We start from the raw sequence: 7,306 nt of genomic DNA, 5'->3' as shown, positions 1-7,306 counted from the left end.
GAATTCAAAGGCTTTCTGGCTCATATAGTTGAAAAATGATGGTTTTAAACATATTTTTTGTTTGCTTTGTTTTTAAATGTCTGTCACCTTCCTTCCTTCCTTCCTTCCTTCCTTTCCTATACATTTAAAACACACAAGGTCTGTCCAGAAGGTATCCAGCCAGGCACTATGAAAAATAGAGACATTTATTGAAGAAGATACAACATACAAGAAACATTGTGCACAGGACAGTGACACCTCAGTCCCCTTCGAAGTAGGCACCTGGGGACCTCACAGAGTTCTCTCAGTCGCCATCAGCTGCCCCGTCATATTTTCCTGAATCTTATTGGTGATCTGAAATCTCTTCCCTTTCAAAGGTGATTTTAGTTTTGGGAAAAGCCAGAAATCTCAGGGCGCCAAATCTGGGCTGTAGGGGGGCTGAGTCACCTGGTGATTTGATGTTTCACCGAGAAATTCTGCAAAGACGTGATGCATGAGTGGGCACAGTGTCATGATGAAGCAGCCAACTACCAGTTGCCCATGGCTGCAGCCTCCTGAGTCATCTGAGTAGTTTCCGCGGAGGAAAGTTCAAGCTTAATGCAAAATCTGATACAAATTCGTCGCTCTACTCGCTCAGTCATTTTTAATGTGATGGCCACACAGTACACACGCTCACTCAACGATGTCTATTGTCCCCAAGACTAGCACAGTGACATCATCATTGTTCACACACGCGCATTCCAGTCCCCTCTCCTTGGCTGCCAGGTTATACTGATGTCACACAAACTATTCTCGTTACATTAACAATGGCTGGCCTCTTTCCAGACAGACCTGGTATATTAAAATATTCAGTTCACATTCCCCCCCCACCCCAGGCTGTGGAAGTCTCCCCTTCTACCCGCTCATCAGCTCTATCTGCTGACGACAGGAATCAGAAGAGTGATGGCTGTGAGAATACAGGAAGAAAGGACTGGATGAGAAAAGAAACTCAGTCAATTAAAAAAAAAAAACAGTATCTGCCATCCTGATAAGGACAGATAAACAAATCGGCGCTGGTGACTAATGGTGTCATTAGCAGTGAGTAATGTCCCGCTCTCAAACTGTATAGCATCTGCCTATTGTCCAGGGATCTGTAGATTCTACCACCACAGGTCGGAGGCGCGAGCTGAGATTCTGCACTGCTGCCAGGTTCCCAGGTGATACAGGTGCCCCTGGACTTGGGCCAGGCCTTGAGTGGCAGGAATGTAGGGGCCGAGCACACATTTGTCTGAGACCTGAGTTTGAATTTTGGCTTTGTGGTTTTCATGACCTCGGGGGCCCTTGGGAAAATTATTTCCCAGGGCAGTGGCTCATTCTTGGCTGTGCGTTATAGGCATCTGGATACATTTAAAAATCCAATACCCAGGTTGCACTCCAGATTAATTAAATCAGAATATCTAGAGAAGGGACCCAAGCATCAGTAGTTTTAAAAACTGCCCAGGTGCCCTTTGCTGGTGTGGCTCGGTGGATTGAGCCCCAGCCTGCAAACCAAAGGGTCACAGGTTCGATTCTTGGTCAGGGTATATGCCCGGGTTGTCGGCCGGGTCCCTGGCCCTGATCAGAGGCAACTGATCAATGTTTCATTCCCATCCCCTCTCTCTGAAAATAAGTAAATAAAATCTTTAAAAAAAAACTGTCCAGGTGATACCAATGTGCAGTCAAGACTGAAAACCATTGCTCCACAGTGGTGGTTCTCAACCTTAGCATCCATCAGAATCCCCTCATGGGATTGATTAAAACGGACTGCTGGTCCCAGTTTCTGATTCAGTAGGTCTGAGGTGGGGCCTGAGGATTTTCATTTCTAACAAGTTGCCGGGTGGGGCTGATGCTGCTGGCCTTGCTCTCAGGGCTTACGTTCTCATCTGTGAAATGGCTATTACCCATCTTTTTAGGGCCCATTGAAGGGCCAGTGAAATAAAACACTGAGCATGGTGTTTGGTACTTAGTAAGCAATCAGGAAAGGGTGGTTGCTTTCTGTTATTATCAGTAGTAGTAGTATGTCTGTGCTTAAAGTAAGTAGTTAGTTAATCATTAAATATTTTACCATAATATTGGTTAGGTTACTCTCACTAACATCTGCATGCCGAAAACTTCTTACTTCTGTGCCATCCTTTCTCAGGGGACTTAATGCATCCTTCGGTTACAATGACGTTTTTCTTAGGAACTAGCCTTGTCTGAGTTTTCCAGACCACATGTATACATACCCAGTGGTTAACAAGTATACAACCGATCTGGGTGTGTCTGATAATCTGATAAATCCATCATGGTCCTTGTCTGGTTCTTTTTTTCCAAGAACCTTGTCTGGTTCTGTCTTCCTGGTGGCGGAGCCAGAAACCCCCCAGGACCTGAGCTTGTGTAAGACCTGGTGGTCTCCAGATGGGCTGGCAGCTAGGAATGGGGGTGAGTGGATAACCCCCTCCTGAGGCTGGATGCTCTATAGGGAACACTTTTTCTTCCCTGCCATCCTGGTATCTGAAAACTCCACTGTGATTTTTCTCCTCTCGAACACTGTATTTGCGCACAGCTCTTTCCCAGTAAGAATGGTTCCCAGGTGGTGTTTTCTGGCCCGAAGGCTGCTACTTCATTATTGTCTTTGTTAACCTGAGAATGCCACCCTTTGGGTTCTGCAAAGGAGCACATCATTCTCGCTAAAGTCACTGTGTCAGAAGTGACTCCTTGCTGAGCTTTGGAGCTTCGTTGGTGAACTGCGGCTATTGATCTTGCTTCCAGCGTTGTGAGTAATGCAGACAATATGGTTTCTAGGTGCCTTCTCTGAAAACTGCCCAGATTTGGGACTTGAGCTTAATGCAAACTGCATGATAAACATGCCAAGCTTGTGCTGACAGCGCTGAAGCACTTTGGGATAAACATTTGTGTTTGCTGAAAAATGTCTTTGGAGGATTGGAATTATCTGTGCATTTCTGGGGAGGTTTTAAAGCTTTCTTTGACCCCAAAACAATGGATTCCTAAGTGTGTCACTTATCAGTTCCTGGTACACTTCTAATATGAAGCTTTAAAAGTAAAATGGGGATGAAAAGGTTAATTCTTGTTTAAAATGGACATGTGTCCCTTCTGAAGGATAAAAGAATTTAATTGACAGGATGTTTACTATAGATAGGAGTTGGTGGCTTTGATGTGGTTTGCTCTCTCTAGGATTCCTAGCAAATCTAGGCTTGGGATCAGATTTGTTGTCTAAGAAAAGATAGTAATTATCACTGAGCAATTGCTGGGTTAATTAGGTTTGTCAATAATTCAGAAGGCAATTGGAGCAAAGTGGAGACAGACTTAGAGCCAAGGTTTGTTGCTGTTTTGTGAAACAGTCTGAGATAAATGTTTCTGAGGTAGATAACCCTGACTTGGGTAACATTGAACTTCTGGAGTTCCGGCAGCTGGGCCTGGTAAAAGTTACGTGTTTATTAGGATCCACTGACCATAGGACATTAAATTCTTCACAATTCTAGAGTGGAACCTAAACTGTGAGGAGAGATTAATGTTAAGGAGAGATTAATGTTGCACGTCCATTTGAAAACCAGTCTGTATCTATATGACGGTAACCATTGTTGTGGCCACATTTTATAAATGGTCTTTTAATGGGATGATCGAGTGCTGGATAGAATGTAGACATCAATGTTGATTTTTAAATACGTACAAGGAGGATACTTTTGTAATAAGTTATAAGAACAATAACCATGATGACAATAAGAGGGATTCTAGTATATTGAGTGTCCCATATGTGCTAGGTACTTATGTATGTGATCTCCAGTTCTCACAATGACTCATAAAGGGAGGGACGATTAATCACATTTTATGAATCAAGAGACTGAGGCCCAGAGAAGTGAAAAGATCAGCTCCAGGTCATGTGGCTGAGAAATGGCGGAGCTGGGAATTCCACTCAAGACCGTGGGGCTTCAAGCCTGCCTCTCCCTGAGGAAGCAAATGGCTCAAGAGGGAAATGGTCCACAGCAGCATTTGAAATGTCACAGGCGGTCCTCCACTTGTGCCAGGTACTGGGATGCAAACCTGAGCCTTCGGCTCTGACTTTGTTCACCTGGGAGGACCGCTTAATGGGACTTTCTGAAGCTGCGCAGGGGAGGAGCCCAAAGGCAGGGTTTGCGTTTGGTGAACATCTTTATAAAGTGGGTGCTGAATGAAATGCCTTACATATATTAAATCCTTGAATTATCACCAACATTTTGGTAGGTTAAGTCTTATTATCCCTATTTTACGTATGTGAGAATTGAGGTTTAGAAAGAAAAAGTCTTACTCAAAATCATATGGTTAGTAAGCAGACAGAACAAGGATTTAAAATCTAGTTTGTCCTAAAAGTTGGCAAATATGAAAGGTGGGATAAGCCTTCCTGGATTTTCAGCATGTATGCCCATGTTTGAATATTGTAACTAGAGTACGCAAGCATAGGAGCATGGTGATTTGCTTACATTCATTCTGAGTTGTCCTAATCTTCTGTCCGTCCGTCTGTCTGTTGTATCTGCCTCATGTAGTTTGCTAGTAATGCCACAACAAAACCCCTGGCTGGGAGGTTTAAAGCAGAGAACATTATCTCATGACCCTTCTAGAGGCCAGAAGTCCAAGATCAGAGTGTGAGTAGGTGTGGTTTCCCCTGAGGCCTCTCTCCTTGGCTTGCAGGTGTCTGACCACATGGTCTTTCCCCCGTGGGCATGCCTGCCTGGTGTCCCTGTGTGTATTCAGGGGGGATCAGGACCCCATCCTAACAGCCTTACGTAACATAACCTCACCTTCTGAAAGGCTCTGTCTGTCCATCATTTTAACATATAAAAATAGAGAGAAAATATTCTTTATACTTTAACAAAGATCCATCAGATCAAGTCGCTTCTGCTACTCTCTCACTCTCCTTCCTCACCTTCCAGAGATAAGCATTTATATAAAATCTTATATGCATAATCCAGTTTTGTACATTACTACATTTATGACATGCATATTACAGTCATAAAAGCTCATAGAAGTTTTGTACCCATAAAATGTATGACTGGTACCATACAGTATGTATTATTCTGCAACTTGATTTTATTTTAAGATAAATAGATATGATGTTGGACCATCCTTGACTTCCTAACATAATTTGCCATGTCTACGTAGGATTAATTATTATTAAAAATAAATAAACTGCCAAGTTCATTAATATTTTATTGGGCATTTTACTTAAGATTCATCTACTATTTACTTTTTCAGATTCACCTTGCTTGCTTATGCATTCTGCTTTTTTTTACCAGCTTATAAAAATGAAATAGAGGATTCTCACTTCTGGCATGGCAACCTGATTAGTTCTGTGAACCTACTCTTCAGCAAAACAAACATAAATTTTGGAAATTTTTTCAACAACCATTTAAAGTCTCTGAAAAGTTTCCCAAGGGCCTACAGCCAATAAGGAAACATTTATTCCCACAAACCCGCTACCACTTGGCAACAGCGGTCAGAACGGGCAGCATCTGGACTGTGACCTGGTGTCCATCTCCCCTTCTCGGTTCACTGGGATGGAACCTGACGGAACGGAAGGGGGGTGGAGACGTTTCAGCAGGGACCGCTGGCCTCACCTGTCACAGCTGGAAGAGCCGGGAACGTCAGGATGCACCTTCCTCTGAAGTACGTGTGGGCTGTTCTCCAGGCTGGACCACATACTGGCTCGTAAATAAACTCCCCATAGAGTTGAAAGCTTTAAAATTATACAGAGTATATTCTCGGGTCACAGTGGAATTCAATTATAAATTAACATCAGAACTAAATTTGGGGCCTTTACCAATATGTAGACATTGAACCACAGACTCCTAAGTAACCAGTGGGTTAAATAGGGAATCACAAGAAAAGTTAGACAATACTTGGAGGCTAATGAGATTGAAGACACAATGTGAGAAAGCGTATGGGCTGCAGCTGAAGCAGTACTCAGGATTGTAGCTGTGCATGTTCTTTGACTAGAACATGTATCAGTGACCCATGGACAGCCCTGTGGGGACTGACTGGGAGAGGGGGGTGGGCTGGGCGGAGGAGGGCAAAGGGAGAAAAATTGGGTCAACTGTACTAGAATTAACAACTAAAGAAAAAGAATTTATAGCTCTAAAATGTGGGAATTAAAAAAGAAGAAAGACCTCATACCAAAACTCTACCTACCTACCTTGAGACACTAAAAAAAGGAAGGATAAACTAAACCTAAAACAAGCAGAAAGAAGGAAATAATAAAAGTTACAGCAGACATTAATAGGGTATTGATTCTAGTCTTAGAATTAGAGAATAGAAAAACAGTAGAGAAAAGTCAATGCAAGTAAACATGGTTCTTTAAAAAGATCAATGAAAACACTACACCTTTAGCTGGACTGACCAAGAACAGAAAAGGGGGCCTCAGATTGCTAAAATCAGGACTGAGAGGGGAAATTACTAACAACATAACAAAATTTTTAAAAATTTATGAGGGAATATTATAAACAATGGTATGCCAATAGATTAGTTAAATTAGGTGAAGTAGACAATTTCTAAGAAACGTGAACTAAAATTCATATGAAGATGGAAGAAACCCAGAATAACCAAAAGTGCCGTGAAAGAGTAATGAGGGAGGAGCATTTCAGCGGGGAGGTAGTAGTCTGTACCACCCAGGGCAGGGCCGGCTGGGTATCCGTGTGCAGAAGAATAAATCCGCACCCTTACTTCACCCCATATTTTAAAAATTTACTCAAAAATGGATCTGAGACCTAAATGTAGGAACCAAAACTTTAAAACGCTTAGAAGAAAACATAGGGGTAAATCCCTCCGACCTTAAATTAGGCATTCATGTGTTTAAAGATATGTACCAACAGCACAAGCAACAAATGAAAGTTAGATAACTGGCCTTCTTCAGGATTTTGCTTCAGAGGTCACTGTCACGAAGTGCAAAGACAAGCCACACAATGGGAGAAAATACCGGCAACGCTCATGTATGATAAGGGACTTGTATTTAGAATAGGTACAAACTCCTACAACTCAATAAGAAGAAGACACGTAACCCAATTGAAAACGGGCAAGGATCTGAATAGATATTTTTATGTGGCAGTAAATGCACTATATTCAAAATGATATAATCTAAAGAAAATCTTTTCACTGCTCAGCTATGATTTAGAGAAAAAAAATCGCAGGAGAAAGGAAAAGATTTTCAGTTTGATGGCCAAACACAGGCTCCGGAGCGTCTTGGTTTTTGAGGGCATTCACCCTCGGGTGAATTTGATTTAGTAGGCATTGTGTTCTATATACATTATGGATCTGCCTAAAATGTTAGTGTTTTGATTGA

Source organism: Furipterus horrens, unplaced genomic scaffold, assembly GCF_987537825.1.
Source record: "Furipterus horrens unplaced genomic scaffold, mFurHor1.1.pri manual_scaffold_13, whole genome shotgun sequence".
Classification (NCBI taxonomy): domain Eukaryota; kingdom Metazoa; phylum Chordata; class Mammalia; order Chiroptera; family Furipteridae; genus Furipterus; species Furipterus horrens.
The sequence above is the reverse complement of the archived record's forward strand: the minus strand, read 5'-3'. Positions refer to the sequence as shown.